Genomic DNA, 9,926 nt, shown 5'->3' on the forward strand with positions numbered 1-9,926 from the left:
GTGCAGTATGATGAAAGAACTAAGAGATTTCCAAAATAAGGGAGCCAAGTTAAGTACTATGTTGATAATTTGAGGAAGTTCATGCATATGACACATATAGAAGGACTCCTCAATCGTCTCCTCTGATGGATAGAGAATCTAAAAACAACTATGTTATATCTAACTCTGAAGGAAGCTTACAAAATTATGTGTAAACATGACTGTGTCTAATGTCCTAAGGATTAACAATACTTCAGGTTAAATAATAAAATTCCAATTCAGGGCATACAAGAAGTGTCCAGTTTCACCCTGCAACCAGTGTTTTCCTTGAAGAGAATGAAAATTATCACCTCTGCTTCCAAGCAAAGAAATAGCTTAAAACTGACTAACCTATTCTTCAAGTTTATTTTCTCTAGGCAACTAATACTTTGATTTAAATAACACTGTTGGTGGATGGGAGAAGCCTTGGATTCTAAATACTGGAATCTGCTTTTACTAGCTATGTGACATTGAGCAAGGTCACAAACTCTGTGAAACTCAATGTGATCATTTGGCTCATGAGATTAATAATAGTTTTATCTACGCTGTGTTGTTCAAATGAGTATGGATGAGATACAACAAAATGATTAATGTGGAATTACTTTGTAAAGTATTTAAGTTTATAATGATAAATAAATCATTTATTTTATCTACAGATAAAATAAAACAAAATGTAACAGTATAAATAAAGAGATATTTACTGCATTAACTTCATATTTTATGTAAATGTTATGAAATAAACCAATTTTTTAAAAAAATGACTCTACTTTCAAGGATAATATGATCTATCTGAGAAGACATATAAAGAAGAAGACTTAACATTCTTCCACTAACACCATGGGAGCTTGTGTAAATTTCTAAAACTCTCTGGAGTTCAGTCTCCTCAGCTGTAAGGAGTGGGTATTGGCTTGGTGGCCTCCATGTTCTCTTGAACCCCTAAAGTATGATTTGAGAAAAAGATTCAGAAGAAAGTTGACATTTGCAAGTGAGATTTGGCATTAATAAAAGAAAACGTTGCTAGTGCATCTTGCTTAATTGCAGATACAAGAATCAAAGTAACAATATCTTTAAATTATATCAGTTTCTAAGAATAGTGGGTAGAATGATTGGCTAAATAACCTGCAGATAAATAACACTCAATAGTGACTTGGAAGTTTATGATAACCATGAAACCAAACTCCGCATAGCCAACATATTACGATTTTCTTTTAAAATGGAAAGCACTGTAAGACACCATACAGGACTGCTAAGTTTTCAATTAGACTCTCAACTTTGGCATGTGCGCCTCCACAAACCCATGAAATGGGCACTAGACTTTGCACTGTGCCATGTGATGCTGTTTTCAGCAACCAGAGCACTAAAATTCTGCAAGTAGATCAGTCCTAGGCTGTCAGGCAGAACAGGGCACAGGTGCTCAATCTTGGAAGCCTAGAACCCTGTATTTTTCAGATCAGAGCTGCAATAAAAATGATTCCTGAGACTGTATAGTGTTTTACATACATTATTTCGTGTGATGCTGCCAGGTGGGTACAGTAGGTAGAATTCTCTATGGTATAGATGAGAAAAAGGGTATACGTGACTGAGGTCACATAGCAAGTGAATAATGAAGCTAGAACTAGACCTCAGATTTTCTAACCTCCAGTCCAGTCTTATTTTTTTTTGCTGTTCCTGACTTGTCAATAATAATTATGGCTATTATTTACCAAGCACTTACTGTGTGTCAAGAACCATGCCGAGCTCTTTAGACACTACATTTCCTTTAATCAACCCAAAACCCCAGAAAGAAGGAACTGTTATTATCTGCATTTCACAGGCAAAGAAACTGAAGCTTGGGGAGAAGTAGAAACACCTTGCTCAAGGTCACATAGCTACCAAGCAGTGGAGCCAGGACCCACACCCATGTCTGCCTTACTTCAGCCTCTCCTAAACTCTCCCCAAAGCAGCTTATGTATCTCTGGCTGTTACCATTGCAGGAGCTTCCCCTTCAAGGAGTTCCCGTTGAACCAAAAAGTAGTTTGACTTAAAAATCTTAAGGCAGGGCAATAAAAGAACCTATGCTATTGCCTTTTTAGGGGTCTCTTTGGTATCAAATATTAGAATGTGATATTATTTTGTATAATCCACACATGCTGAGTTTCAATTTCATGCCCAGTGTTTTGGAGCAGAGCTCTCGAGCAGGCTGTTTTCCCCAATTTCTCCCTCACAAAACACACTCAATAAGCACATATATGGTTATATGTATTTGCCCTGGGGCTTCCTCTTGTTTCATATGCTTGAGAGAGTCCTGGACAAAGACAAATATTCTAAAACCTTCATGCAATTCAGATTGCTCAGCTATATTATCAATGATTTATATATATTTTTCAGAATCTAACATACTCTTAAAAAATATTAATTCCATCTCCGACTACCAGTATTCATTCTGCTCCTCCTTGCTTTTTTCTTCCTACCTTCTTTCCTCTTTCTCTCTCTTCTTTTCTTCTTTCCTTCCTTCCGTCCTTCATATAATAATAATAATTCAGTGTGACTGCTAAGTGCAAACATGACCCGGGAACTCACTGCCTGGCTGAAGCAAGAGTCATATATATGTTAAACAACATGTAAGTAAAGAGTAACAATGCATCACAGGTTATACATAATGTAGATTTTATGTAAATTAACAAAGATCATGAAGAACAGTTCCCTAGGAAGCACCTGAACTGACCCTGGACTAGAACCAAAATACATCAAGAGGAAGAGAGAAGCTAGAGAACATTTTGTAAATTTCAAAGAGAAATCAATGGATAATATTAACTCAGTCTTGTCTCTCAAATCATCCCTCTCACTTACTAACCAATAAGCACAGACCATGTGCATACAGTTCTCCAGTTTCCTATGCAGTCTTGTATCTCTGTTCCTTTGCCTCTACTGCCCCCTCTGCCTGGAATAGTCTCCCAACCTTCCATCCAAGCCTCCTGACTTTCTCTGAAAGTTAGCTCAAATGTAAGTCTGTAAATCCTTCATGAAGCCTTCTCTGTGCCCCAAACAGGTTAGGCTTGCCTTTCTCTAGCCCCCCACTCTATTCTGCACATAACTCTAATGCAGCCATCATCATTTTGCTGTGTCAATACCTACTTGTGCTGTGTCCATGCCACATTGTGTGTTATTTGTTGTCTAAATCTCAGAACATCAACAGTGTGAAGTACTAGTAAATACTCAATATATGTTCCTGGAGTGAGTAAATTCTATAAAAACATTTGTGAATTTGGTCTATATAATTTAGGTACTAGAATAATGGCTCTAAGTGTTAAGGACTCCATCTAATTCAGGTTATTCTCAAAAATACTTACTCTGTGGCTTAACCCTGAGTAAAAGAATTACAAAGGAATGGTTTGAGAATGTGAGAACACTCACCATAGAATGAATTGTGTGCAATGTAAATATCTAACTGTTGGGTAAATATGCACAGAAAGAGATAAATGAGGCGTTCATACAGCAACAGTGTCTGAGTCTTCTAAAAGTGGTTTATGATTGCAGGCCTCTGAGGAACATCATGAATAAAAGATTAAGCTGTCTGTGTTTTAGGTAGGTGGATGGGTGGGCAGTACAGAGAACTGGTAACAAAGACAGAGAATACTCAGATTAGGTATTCAGAAATACCTAGGATAAATAATTCATTTCCCAGGCAGAGTGAAACCCCAAAAATGGCTGTTGCTAAACGTATCATATTTACATGATATCTTACACAAGTTTTGTGTAACATTTTTGTAACAAAAATGGAGCATTCTCTAGACGGAAAAGGGATCTCACACAACATGTCAACCAACATCTGGAGATTGTGTGGAAGTGAGAAAGAACATAAAGGTTTTCCAGTTGTACAGTAGGTCACAATCCAGGGGAGCCTGTGTTTATAACATTGAGTGTGTAATGGGTACCCAGAATTCTCTCAGGTCTTCCCTGGAGGTGAAAAGCCCCTTGCTGCTCTCTCAGGAGTTAGCAAGAGGAGGGACTAGAATTGTCAGAAGTTAGAGCTGAGGGTTTACAGGGATCATCTTCTGTTGCTACCCTTATTTCCAGAGGAAGAAGACTTTCGGAGTCCAGAAAGGTGAAGAAACTCACCAGGTAGTCAAAGAACAAGAAAATGTCAGAGTTGGAGCTAAAACCCAAGATTTCTGATTTCCAGTCTGGTGCTCTTTTTTCTACACTAGGCTACGTCAAAATCAGGTCAAAAATAAAATACTAAAGCTACAAGGCTGAACACACAGAACAGTTTCTACAAGAAAATAGATTTTGCTCCATGTGTCAATGTCAAGTCTTTGTTTCCTTCTTGTTTACAGGAAGATAGACACGGACCACAGTCTCCTAGTGACCTCTGGTGTCGAAATCAGGGTAATACAGAATGTAGAAATTATAAAAATAAAACACCTTTGCGCTTTTGTTTATTAACATTTTTTCCAGGGTGATTAAATCCAAAACTTGGAGGATGTGTTATAATTTTCGAAGATACTCTTTCATGGATCACTTCTTCATTAATATGTCTACAGACAAGGCTGTTTTTCATAGTAATTCTGTTTTTGTAATAACAGTGAATTATTGCCAATCTTGTGCCACGTGTGCCTAAATTATATAATCAATTCAACAAAGATTTATGAGAACCTACTATGTGACAGAAACAGTTCTAGTGACTGGGGATGCAAAGATGGATATATATTTTCCCTTTCTTTACTGCCCAGCTGGGGAAATAAACTCATTTAGGGAACTATAATACAATGCAATAAGGGCTAAAATTAAGAAATCCATAAAATATGCTGAGGAAGGAGAGACTCATTGAGAAGTCAGGAAATCTGCAGAGAAAACGAGACCTTTTAACTTAATTTTGAAAAGGGTTTGGGAGTACATCTGACTTAAAGCATCTAGCATCTAAATATATTTTTGTTAAATTGCACTCCACGAGTAGGACTGTCACCGATACTTATTCGGTGTTGATCAACTTGGTCCTTGTAGAGAAAAAGAGTATGCCACTGGTTCTGGTCAATAACACTGGGGTGTTCCTAATCTTCTCAGCATTTCTTATTTCATCATCTGGTAAGTAGAGGAGCTGGGGGACAGAACCCAGAATTGTCTGACTTTGAAGAATTCAAGTGTTACTTATTGAGAGCGTGCTATGTGTCAGATATTGTTCATGGTGCGGGAGACAAAAAAGGGAACAAAATTCATGCCCTCATTGTACTTATATTCTAGAGGGGAGGATAGACAAGAAATAAATGGGAAAATGTATAGTAAGTCAGATGACTATAAATATTATTAGGAAGAATTGATCAGGGATGGGGGATTGATAGTGCCGGGAGGGGTATAATTTTCAATATGGCGGTCAGGGAAAGCCTCCCTGAGAAATGGGCATTTTAGCAAAAGCCTGATGAGGTAATGGAGAAGACAGGTAGGTATTTGAGGAAGAATGCTGCAAGCAGAGGGATCAGTAAGAATAAAAGCTGTGTGTTGGGAGCATGCATGGAGTGTGAAGAACACCGAGGAGGAGAGTGTGACCCACGAATGGGTCCTGGAAAGAGTAGAAGAAATTAGGTTTGGAAAAAAAAATGGCAGCCAGATCACACAGGGCCCATTGGTCATTGTAAGGAAGACGGTGAGAAACCGCTGTAGAGTTTAGGGTACAGGGGTGACTTTACCCAATCTGACCTAGCTGCTATATTCAGAACAGACCATAAAAGGGAGGAAAGTGCTGAATCAGAGAGACCAAAAGTAGAGGACTGTGTTTATCTAGGAAACAGAAGATGGGCACCTGGAGAAGAGTTGGAAGTGGGAGAGGAATAACCAGATTATTTATACATTTTGAAGGTATAATTAGCATAATTGATTGATGGATCAAATATGTATAAAAAAAGAAAAAAGTCACTTGGGGAATGACTTTGTTGCTTAAAGAATTGGTAAAAGAAGTCAACATTAATTAAGATCAGGAAATGTGCAGGAAGGTCAGGTTTGGAGGAGGTGAATATCGAGTCCAACTTAGGATATATTGAATTTGAGATATCTATTAACTGCACAAGTGAGGATGTCCAGTAGCAGTTGAATAGAATCCCAAGTTCAGGGGAAAGAACATTTGAGCATCATCCACATACAGACAATATTTAAAGCCATTGGCTTTTTTTCCTCTTCTTTCATATATTTACAAGTTCAAAATGATATTCACAGCATCTTCTAAATTTTGGCCATGAGTCAAAAAAAATGAATTTAACCTTTGGAACGTGCCTGCATAGACAAGAAGCTAACCCAAACAGTAATTCAGTCAGTTACCCAAGAACCAAAGGGCTGGGCATGTCGAGCCTTCCCAGTTGAAAGGATTCTTCAAGCAGTTTATGAACTTGGTACAGTGGGACCACCAGGCTGACACATTTACGACAGAGATGCTGTTCCATCTAACTGACACCTGTCCCTTCCATTACTTGCTGAGCCTGCTTCTGTCCCATGCAGCACTTTGCGACTGATTAGAATAACTTTTCAATTTCTGGGGGACAATGAGTGAGTGTTAATAGAGAAGGGATCTAAGGACTGAACCCCAATGAACTCCAGTGGAGAGATGAGAAGAATCAGTAAGGCGAGCTACAGGAAGCAACCAAGGGGAATAGGAGATCTGAGAGAGTAGATTCCATAAGCCAAGCAAAGAAAGTATGTGAAGGAGGGAGTCATCTATGGCATTAAAGCTGCTGAGAGGTTAATTAAGGCAAAGACAGAGTTTACCATTGAATTTAGCACTATGGAAGTCATGGGTAATCTTTAGAAGAACTATTGTTTTTTAGTGTAGTGACTTTTTGGAGTAGATTCAAGTGAGAACAGGAGCAGAGAAAGGAGATAGAGTGAATACGAGAAATCTCTTTCAAGGAATTTTGATACATAGGAAGTGGAGAAATCAGATGATAGTTAGAGGTTATTTTAAAGAAGGGGGTTGTATTAAAAGAGAATATATTATAATATATTTGTAGGATTATGTGAATGATCCAGCTGAGACTGAAAAATATTGTTTAAGGAAGAGAGAGAGTCTAATTGCTGAAGTGAAAGAGAGTGAGACTCAGTGCGTAAGTGTTACCGGATAGGATCATGGCCAGTTCATTTGTAGTAACACGAAGGAAGAGAGAATATACATGTACAGACTGGACAGGTTAGTGGATGTGGTGGTGGCAGGACAGAGGAGTAATCTACTGATTGTTCTAGGGTACAAGCAAGGACTTCGGTATCTAAAGTAGAATGGAAGTTCTCTGAAAGAGAGGTCAGGATTTTGGAATTTTAACCCATGGACATTTACCCAGATTTATGACAGGAGTGTTGTAAAGACTGACATTAATACACACATGATAAAATCTTGAAGCAATAAGCAAGAGTAATAAGTAAAATAACCTGATGATACAAACGTCACACTGGGGGATTTTTAAGGAAGACAGAGGAAAAATGATCTGGAAGTATGAACTAGGAGAAAGAAAGACAACCTCTCTACTTCTAGGTCCAGTGACAGAAGAGATCTGGGAAACAAACCAGCAACCACTTGAGAGCACATATTCCCTAAGTTTGTTATTGCTACTTTTGTTCAACAGCTATTTATTGGAATGCCGACTATATTCAGGTCAATAAATGAGGGCTTCTTAAATAAGGACTCCAGCACTATTTGATCCTGCCATTTATTTTAATAGGGTTCACCCCATTCACATCTATTGGCATCCAGAGTGTTTTAGAGAAGATGGGCGTTTGCATCCCCGTGTTCTAGCCAATTTCCAGCTAAGAAAACCATATTGTGCTTCCCTACGTGTCTTCCTCCTATTTCGATGGAAAAAGCTCTTCTTGGCTTCCCCTCTGTGGTGTTCAGCAGAAAGAACAGTGCCTGCACGTTTCCACAGTGGGACTCTAATCAAGTGGTGCTCTATATTGTCTCCTAATGGTGACACAGTCTCTTCAAAGTGCTTTCAGAGTCTGTAGAGGAAAAGTACCCAGCAGATATAAGACCTGCTAGGAACTTAATCATGCATCCTAAGCAGCAGATCACTCAAATATAATTGGCCAGAGATTTCATTTTAATCTTTTTCTGTCAGTCACGTGTCCGCATCCCTGTACCCTATGTGTTCTCTCTCCCAGACTTACAAATTGTGTTTTCTTGAATTTGTTCTCATTTTCAATGCACACAATCCTAGTGATTCTTCTTTGAAAAGAGTCTTTCACTCTGACTGTTGAATTCAATTCATTCACATGCTTATTATGAACAAGATCTTGGGTCCTTGGGGGAAAGAGAATGAAAAGATGAATGAATTCTTGTCCCTGAAGGCCAAAAGCTTGCTGTGAAGAAGGAAGTTTGGCTCACATTGCCTCCCTAATCCTTTGGCTAGGCGAGAACAGAGTGTTGTCTCCAGCCTCCTCACATTAGCAATTCCCTGGGGTGGTGCCTGGAAATAGGAATTATTAATAGGCACCTCAGATGCTTCTTGTGCACACTAAGCCATCCTTATAAGACACCTATATTTCTCATTTGGATCTCCCCTGTAGTAAGTGCTAAGGGATCCTACTTCCCCAAATTCCTTCCTGCTTCAGTGTCTTAGCATGTATATACTAAAATATTTCAGATCATGTTACTACTTTGCAGAAGTTCTATTTCTCCCATTGTTTACTATAAAGTAAACTTTACAGTCTTTAACTAGGAATATAAAGTATTCTAAAACCTGCCTGCAACCTATCTTTTGACTCTGCCTCTTGGGGGACAGTCCTCTTTTGTGGAAAAAACAGAGCTTGTGGAGTCAAGAGATCTTATTCCAAATCACAGTTATACCTGTGACTAAGTCTTGGTGGTGTGTAGTATAGTATAATCACATGAGTTCAAAGCAATGGTTGAGCAAACTTCATCATCTTCATCTGTAAATTAGGACAGCTGAAGGCCATCTCAAAAAATGTGAAGGTAGGGGTTGGCCTGGTGGTGTAGTGGTTAAGTTCATGTGCTTTGCTTCAGTGATCCAGGGTTCACGGGTTCTGATCCTGGGCGTGGACTTACACACCACTCATCAAGCCATGCTGTGGCGGCATCCCACAGGGACAGTCTTCCTCACTAAAAAAAAAAAAACTATGAAGGTAAATAAGATAATGCAAATTTTTATTCCCGTCCCTGGCACTTAGTAAGCATTAAAAATAATAAAAGCTATCATTGCTATGACAGTATACATATTCTACTTCTCTATGCTCCAGACAAATGGCCTCCTAGTGACCCAGAGGTTCTTGCTTATTTTCATCTTGACAAGTGTAAATGGGCTCTCTCCCTACCCTCTATCAAAATCAACTGCTCTTTGTCAGCTGAGCTCAAATGCCCTCCCTTGGAGGCCTTCCCAGACCATCCCACTGCCAAGGGTGATCTCTGCTCCCTCTTCTTTATACACAGCTGTTTCTTTCCTACTTGGCAATTATCAATTATTTGTATGCACCGAGATTACTGTTATAAAAATATGGTGTGCCTTCTCTTCCTTCAAACTATTTACCATAATATGCAATTATTTTCTTTTTGTATATGTTCTTAATGCTCCACTCCATTTCTGTCTTCCAGATTATCTGCTCCATGAGAGTAGAGACCGTTATCTCTTGTGTTCAACTCTGTATGACCCATATCCTAACTGAGTGCCTGTTACATAATTACATCAGGCACTCAATAAATATTTGATGAATAAATTTTGGATCTTAAGGCAGGAATCATGTGTTACATTTTGTATCCCTTTCAAAACTACCACAGAGTAAAGTATGTAACAGGCAAGATTATTTCTCTTGATGAATACATTCTCCAGTATGGAACACAAAGGCCAAATAAAAAAATCTGTAGTTAACAAGATACTTGCTTTAATAGAGGCAGTGTATTAGTTTTCTAGGGCTGCTATAACAAAATATCACAATTGGAT

This window comes from Ceratotherium simum, chromosome 7 (assembly GCF_057802395.1).
Source record: "Ceratotherium simum simum isolate JZ-2026a chromosome 7, ASM5780239v1, whole genome shotgun sequence".
Lineage (NCBI taxonomy): Eukaryota > Metazoa > Chordata > Mammalia > Perissodactyla > Rhinocerotidae > Ceratotherium > Ceratotherium simum.